This window comes from Vipera ursinii (assembly GCF_947247035.1).
Source record: "Vipera ursinii genome assembly, chromosome: 5".
NCBI classification, from domain to species: Eukaryota; Metazoa; Chordata; class Lepidosauria; order Squamata; family Viperidae; genus Vipera; species Vipera ursinii.
Window position 1 is genome coordinate 33,168,477 of NC_139518.1, and position 8,526 is coordinate 33,177,002.

At 34.9% G+C, this 8,526-nt stretch overlaps 1 long non-coding RNA gene across 1 annotated transcript; it reads right to left on the reverse strand.

The window, feature by feature from the left end:
• Positions 1–499: 499 nt before the first annotated feature.
• Positions 500–7,472, reverse strand: LOC310640839. The gene is made up of 3 exons (XR_014492604.1): positions 7,296–7,472; positions 5,848–5,907; positions 500–722 (listed from the first exon to the last, which is right to left on the reverse strand). It is a non-coding gene; the product is annotated as an uncharacterized lncRNA (long non-coding RNA).
• Positions 7,473–8,526: the final 1,054 nt, after the last annotated feature.

Below are 8,526 nucleotides of genomic sequence, written 5' to 3' on the forward strand. Positions count from 1 at the left end.
CCTAGTGGACAATCACTTAAATATGAGCCAGCATTGTGTAGCAGCTGCCAAAAAAGCTACACAGTGCTAGGCTGCATTAACAGAGGGATAGAATCAAGATCATAAGAAGTATTAGTACCACTTTACAAGGCCTTGGTAAGGCCACGCTTGGAATACTCCATCCAGGTTTGGTCACCATGATGTAAAAAAGATGTTGACACTCTAGAAAGAGTACAGAGAAGAGCAACAAAGATGATTAGTGGACTGGAGGCTAAATCATATAAGGAACGGTTGCTGGAATTGGGTTTAATGAAGAGAAGGGTGAGGGGTGACATGATAGCAGTGTTCCAATATCTCAGGGGCTGCCACAAAGAAGAGGGAGTCAAGCTATACTCCAAAGCACCTGAAGGGAGGACAAGAAGCAACAGATGGAAACTAGTCAAGGAGAGAAGCAACCTAGAACTAAGGAGAAACTTCCTGACAGTTAGAACAATTAACCAGTGGAACAACCTGCCTCCAGAAGTGGTGAATGCTCCAACACTGGAAGTTTTTAAGAAGAGACTGGACAGCCATTTGTCTGAAATAGTATAGGATTTCCTGCCTGAGCAGGGGGTTGGACTAGATGACCTCCAAGGTCCCTTCCAACTTTATTATTGTTCTTATTCTTTTTCCATGGTTTTTGAAGAAAAAGCCTCGGTTTTCTGGCCTCCAGCTCCTGGTATCCTGTGGTTGTCCAGAATTCTCTATGGAGAAGAAATACATAATTGATGCATCACCATGATAACTGTTCAAAAGGCTTGCAGTCTGTCTTTACTTTTTTATTATTAAAGGGGAAATAACTTTTGCTGCTAAACTGAAAGGGTAGGACAAAAAAGTTCTTATCAGAAAGCAATGAGCATGGATTAGCTAAAAATTTTCTGTACCTCAAACGAATTCTGTTTGATTGTCTGCTCTCAATGAAACTTAGAAACTCATAAAGAAACTCATTTCTCTCCTATCAACTATAAACTGAACAGTCACTCAAGCTCTTTTCCTTTAAAGTTGTGTAGACAGAAGATTTGGGCGAGAAGTAGGCTGACTGTCTGGAATTGTGCCAAGATAAATATATTTTTAAGCCAGATATTGTATGAGTGAGCTTATTTCATTTAATTTGTATGTGAGCAGGTTAAGGTCTTTAAATGTACATGGGTTTGGGGGCTTTTTACTATATAACACTGGAACTGATTCTAACTGTCCTTTTTATTTATTCAAAGAGCAGACATCATTTTCAACAACTAGTCAAATGATGTTAGATACATAAATGGCCACTAGCTATATAATAAAAGTTATCAGTAATTCTGTCCATTAAAGGAAAAAATAGTTTTGTTTCAAAGATGATGAGTGGATATTGAATATTTTTAGTACTATGGTATGGGATCCTTTGCTTCAGTAAAGCTCTTAACACCACAGTGATTTTCCACATTAGCATGCAGCTTGCTTCATGGAGATACCTCCGGTCACTCTGAAATCTCATTTGGCAGTTTGAGTAATTAGAAGAAATGCCAATGTTTTTCCAGTTAGATTTTGGAAGCATAGAAGAACTTGAAAGTATTGTAGAGGGCCTATGGGTGACAGCATAGTGACAACAAGGTCATTTTTAGAAGTTGAAGCACTAAGCTGCCTTGCAAAGGATTTTCAAAGAGATCTTATTCATGAATCCTTGTCAAAGTGTAGCATCCCTTTGAAGTCTTACATAGTACTATTTCAAACTATGTTTGAGTTTTTTTAACAAAAAGTATATACTCTTAAGAACTATGTTTGGTGGCATATTCCACGTCTCCCTGCTATCTTTTTACTAATGTTGATTTTGCAAAGGATACTAACCCATGGGATACCAAGCATGTGACATTTACTATAACAAGTGAACTTTATAATGTAAGAATGTTCTACATTAAAACTAAAACTTCAAATAATAAAAATACTGGAGGAATAGTAGGGTTAAATTCAGTAAATTTGTCAGATAACATGTAAAGTAATGTCGTCCTATTGAAATCAATGAAGCAATTCAGGTGGATTTGCTGTTTCATAGCATTCTCCATCATTAACAAAACGACTCATTTGCTGCTGGCAGAATATTGATGAATAAGCAATACTTCATAATAGGCTTCACTATGAAAACATTTCACAAAATCAGTTATACAAGTAAGTATGAAGAAATGGTCAGACAAAACTGAAGAGTTGGTTGTTTAAGAAAGCCTCTGCTTTCAGTTATTTAGTCATTCACAAGCATGCACATTGGAAACCCTTTCCCCCTTTATTTCAGATTTCAAAGCATATTCTTGAGCCAGTTGTGTTCATTCTATCATTATCTCTCTGCTTTTTATCAATGTGAAATGTTTGCCTTAATGAACAAAAATTTCTATAAAGACATAGATGAACTGACAACAATGATGGGATCTAATTTATATTGATATAGAAGAATACCCCCAATAAAAACAACCAACCAAAAAGAAATAATAAAAGAATCAGTCTCTTTTCAATCACTTTCAGAAGTTCATCAACTCCAAGTCCAATTAGTTCTAGGAGTGAAATAAAATGACAACAAAAGGTTTTATAAACTTTTCTTATAATATGAAAATGTACTGATAATCCTAAAAGTACAAAATTAGCACAGTTATTATAATATGCATTTAATGTTATAAGGGATAGCTTCGTTGAAGGAATTTTTGGTTATCCTTATTTGGTGTCTGCATGTATGTACATGTACAAACATATTTGCTAAGTTTGAAGAGCTACATTCATGTGAAAAAGAAAGTACGTTCTCTTTGGGTTCTGTGGTTTTATGTATCAGGACAAAGTAAAAAAAAATCATCTGGTCCTCAGAACCTCATAAAAATAGGTAAATACAATCTCAGATGAATGAGAACACATGACATATACACCATGTCATCATTTATTTTACAAAAAGAAAGCCAAAATGAAGAAGTCATGTGTGAAAAACTAAGTACAAACTACTTCCATAGGTATGAGGCTAAGTAGCAGCCAGGTGCTGCTAGTTACATGTCCTTGATTAATTGATCATAAGCAAGTGTGACTACCTCTATAAAAGTCACCATTTTAGGAGTTTGCTGGTCTCCAGTATTGAGGTGTGTGTTAACACAATGCAAAAGAGTAAAGACATCAGCAATCATTGCCAAGAAGCAATTGTTGCTGCCCATCAGTCTGGGCAGGGTGATTAGACCATTTCCAAACAATTTGAAGTCCATCATTGTACAGTGAGGAAGTTTATTCATAAGCGGAAAATATTGCCAATCTTCCTAGGAGTGTATGTCCAGCAAACTCACCCCAAGGTCAGACTGTGCAAAACAAATCTGAGACTTGCATCTCAGATTTTACAAGCCTCAGTTAGCGTGGTAAATGTTAAAGTTATGACAGTAGAATTTGAAAAAAAGACGGAATAAGTATGGTTTCTTTGGAAAGGTTGTCAGGGGAAAAAACCCTATTTTTTCTAAAAAGAACATGGCAGTAGGGTTTGGTTTGCAAGGTTGCATCTGAAAATCACAAGACTTCAGGAGCATTGTCCTTTGGACCAGTGGTGTGATTCAACCAGTTCGCACCACTTCAGTAGAACCGGTAGCTAATTTTTTGTTGCCCAGGCCCAGAATGGACTTCCAGAACCAGCATCCACACAGAGAACTGGTTGTTCACATATTTGAATCCCACCACTGCTTTGGATAGATGAGACCACTTTGGAGATGTTTGGTCACAATGCACAGTGCCACATTTGGCAAAACCCAAACACAGTATAACAGTACAAACATCAGATTTGGGCTTGTTTTTCAGCCACAGGACCTGGGCACCTTGCAGTCATTGAGTCAACCATGAACTCATCTGTATATCAAAATATTCAGATGATTTTTAACTAGGTCCCAATACATAAAACTATAGAACTCAAAGAGGGTGTACTTTTTCCCCACATGATTGTATAAAGAAATGCTTCACTTCAACAAATATTCAAATGGCCCTTCAAAGCCATTTGAACATAGAATCAAAATAACATAGAATCCTCCTTTCTAGCAGTTCCAATAGCTTCTGTACATATACTACATATGTGCAGGAGGCTGCCTTGGTCATTGCCAGTCTTGGTTGCAGCTCTCAAGTGACACAAATGGCTTCTCAAGCCAAACTAGACTCCTTACATTGAGTACTGCTATCTTCTTCACAAATAGCATTGCCTTTTTAAAGTAAAGTCATCTTGTAGAGGATTAATACACAGATACATACATTTGGATGGCATAGGGGTAATTTGTAAGGAATGGGACCAAAGACACATCATTTATGCGGCATTCATCCTTCATTCTTATCTGAACCTCTTAATGTGTATTAGATAAGGACAATCTCAACTAATAGCACTAATTATAATAAAACACATTTATCATAATTTCTTTGTGAGAGTGAAATCCTCTTTCCACCTCAGTAAACTAACATGAACAAAATTCTCAATAAATTGTAAATTAGCAAACCATTCTAGATTTTATCTCAATGATTTTTTTATTATTAAAATGTATATAGTGCCTATGAAGGCAGAAATCTTGTGACTAGACTGGAAAGTTTGTAAAATTTATGGTACTGTATATTTTTCTGCTGCATCCACCAGGAATATAGGTCACCAGGATCTGAACTGGATTTTTATGGGAATCATTTTTGTATTAAGAAATGGTATCCTATCAGAATGAGATCATCCTGGACATTCTTTTGACGCTTACTATCCATCTCTCAAAAGAGATACTGGATCCCTGTAGATGATGGTAGAACCCCTAGACAATTCTTCATTGCACAGTAAGTTTGTTAAATATGAACCTAATTATGGATTTAGTAGTCACATTAATACAAGTTGATGGAATTAGTGAAATTATGCAGTGACAGTTTGCTGTTGGGCCAGTTTTATGCATGTTCAGAATACTTTCCCCTCATTACTGAAATACAACACATCTTTACAACATAGAAAAGAACTGGGATTCTCTAACAGCATTGATGTAACTCTTCTCCAGGCTATCTTCTGAATTGTTATCTGGAATAAGATTGACTTCATTTCCTTTTAAATTTAACAAGGAATCTGTAAAGCTTTTCTAAATACTGTAGTTTTTTTGGGGGGGAGGGGGAAGGAGCAAGGATTTTTTTTCAATTAGTTTTCCGAACAATTTTTCAGGGACCCACTTGACTTGAATTTGGGACCAGTATAATATATTTGCTATTTATTCATGTCAATGAAATTATAAATTAATTTATTAATTAATAAATTAATACAGAGCAAAATAGCACAACAACTGCATAAAATCAAGTGAATCCAAGAAACTGTCTATACGTAACTGGAAACTGTCTACCACATATTTCACATAGACGTTACAAAAGAGTACTCATCTACTGAATGACAGCAGCTCTCAGTCTGTGTAAGAAGCACTTTCAGGTCAGATAAATATTCTATTAAATTAAATTAAATTACTGTATGTGGAGTGAAAAAAAATAGTACCTGTGAAGTAAATATAGCCTGATCATGCTGGACAGATTAAGTTCAATAAATAACTAACTGCAAGCAATAATGTATGCCATCTTTCTCACAGTTGTATTTGTCAAAAGGGGCTAACCAGACAGTCTTCCGAGGGAGGCTCAGGCAGTTGCTAAAAATGGTACAATATCTTCTTTTGAACACTTTCAGCTCTGGAGATATATGTCAGTTCTACAATGCTCCTATTATGCCTTTACTCTCCATTTTAAAATGCTCACTTTATTCAGTTAGCAAAAGGTAATCTTTGATTTCTAAAGAGATGTATCACTGAAGAGAGATGTGCCTCATGGTTAAGCTGTCATTTTATAAAATTGATTGCTTACCTGTTCCCTTGGGCCAAAACCTGATGAAGTATGGTGGGGATGATGATGATGCAAGCCAAGCTGTAAGAAGACAAGAATTGGGTGGGTGTGACAATTATGTATAGCCATGCATGTGAGAGACAATGGCAATATTCATTTCTTCTTTTTTTTCAGAACTTTGAGGCTTCACAACAGTGTTACACTTTAAAGTAGAGATTTTTTTGAATGTCAAACAGAAAAAAATCTTGTCTCTGATTTTTGGCAACTGTGGTGGCATATTTTGGATATATGATATGAAAAAAGTTAATACCCTATACAAAGAGGATGGGGCTGCATGTTGTTTAGCCCTGGTATAAGTTAAACTTGTGTAGACTCACACAGGTTTAAAATAAGGGCAATGATCTCATAGTTTCAATTGATGATATGTCAATTTTCCAATTTAACTTTATAAATGATATACTTCTATTATTCAATTATTTATAGCTTGCCCATATCATGGCATGTTACAGTCCATTAAATTATATAAGCAGTGATGATAAGTAATAATCATATAGCAAATATTTATATTCCAAAGCAGATTAAGTAAAGAATCAATTAACCCCATAATTGTATCCCAAGTCTTGATTCAAATTTTGACTCCTAAGTGAAACCTGAATCAAAACAAGTGCAATATAAAAAACGTTTGGGATTCTCGTAGTTTTTTTTTTACAATTTTAATTCAGTTCATTTCTACAGCACTCTTTTTAATAGAAAAATTATGAACATTTGCATTCATTTTTACAGTAATTACTCTAACTATAATTTTTAATTTTGTATGCTAAGATATTTTATTCAGTTAATATTTTCAAAATGAACCTTATGCATTATTTATGGAGTCTTTTTTCATATATGCCTCTTTCTGCACACAACTGTATTTTTTATAACAAACATACATGATAAGGCAATTGCAACTGTTCATGGAGAACGAGGTCGTGGGACCCTGACTCATGGCTCTCACACATCCCAGTTATGTTATTTGATTTCAAGAGGCTGCTTTGAAAGTTTCTCAGAAGATGATGTTGATACAAAATACAGCAGTCAGTGTATTGATTGGCACTACTACACACACATAGTATCAGTGCTGCAAGCATTAGTTAATACAATTTTTGGCCACAATTCAAACTGTTGTTTTTGACCTAAAAGCTAATTTGGTTTGGCATCCAGGTATCTTGCAGAACCATCTGAATTTTACTTTGCTTTGCTTTGCTTTACTTTACTTTACTTTACTTTACTTTGCTTTACTTTACTTTACTTTACTTTACTCTACTCTACTCTAGTCTACTCTAGTCTACTCTACTTGCTTTGCTTTGCTTTGCTTTGCTTTGCTTTGCTCTGCTCTGCTCTTGCTCTTGCTCTTGCTCTTGCTTTTGCTTTCTTGTTTTATTCCTGCCTTTATTATTTTTATAAATAACATAAGATCGTGAATTTACCTTATTCCTCCTTCTTAGGTGAATTGGCCTGAAAAGAGGGACTGGCCGAAAGTCACACAGCTAGCTTTAATGCCAAAGGAGAGACTGGAATTTGCAATTTTCTGCTTTTTAGCCTGGTCCTTTAGCCACCAAAGTAGATTTATAGGAGATTTGGGGTGCCAGTTCTCTGGAGCAGCTTCCGCATCTTTACAAAAGTAAAATGAAAAAATAGAACACAAGTAAAATTATTGTTAAGGAGAATTTGGTGGTATATTCTCCCCTTGACATCTTTCTTTTCCTCCAATCACTAACTGCTAAGAACTCCTTAAATATTTATGCTATATGTTTAATATTTAATATCAAACATTGGAGATTTTGCTTATATCTTTTAAAAGTCATTTTATCTGTTGTTTTTAATTGGTCTCCTGACTATTTCCTAGAAGTCACATTCCAAGTATCTGAATCTAACTTCATGTGTGATGCATTGTATATTAAGGACACAGTCATGCTTAAATTTGATTAAACTTATATATACTGTATATATGAGATGCAGATGCAGTTACAGTGGTGATGAATGCACTTGTGTCTCCTCAGTAATGATCTTCAAAGAGACCTGAGTGTAATTTTTTTCTAAAATGGAATAAGTCTGATTGGAAAATTGCTCTCCCATGCTAATTATTTGCTAATATTATGTATTCTTTCACATAAGACCTCTCATACACAGTAGACATGGGGATCTGTTTTCCATGTTACTGTAACAAAGAAGTAGTAACACTTTCATGTAAGAGCATCCATGTCCTTGCAGGGAAATAAAGAAACTTTTTGACTAATGTTTGGGATTACCAATGTCCTTAACTTTCATGCAGATTCAAATCCTTTCTTATTATTGCTCCCAACTGAGCTGAATTAAGGCTCTTCAAAGCAATTTAACAATAAAAAACACCATTAAAACAACAATATATGCAAATATAAAATTGATCTATGAAAACATAAATTAACAGTGCCATCCTATATAGCACTAAAGTGTATAATCTGCTTAAGTAAAAAATAATATATTCAAGAGCTTTCTCAAGTATGAGCATGTATCCATAGATCAGAGAGAAAATGATGGAGATGGCAAAGTTCAGAGAAAAGAAAAAAAATCATCACATTTTTTAAATCTGGGTTGTACGTTTCTTCCTCTTCCTCTTCTGTTTAAAAGCATGGAGATTCTTCTATCTGATCTAGGAAAATAATTGAGAAACGCTCTCAA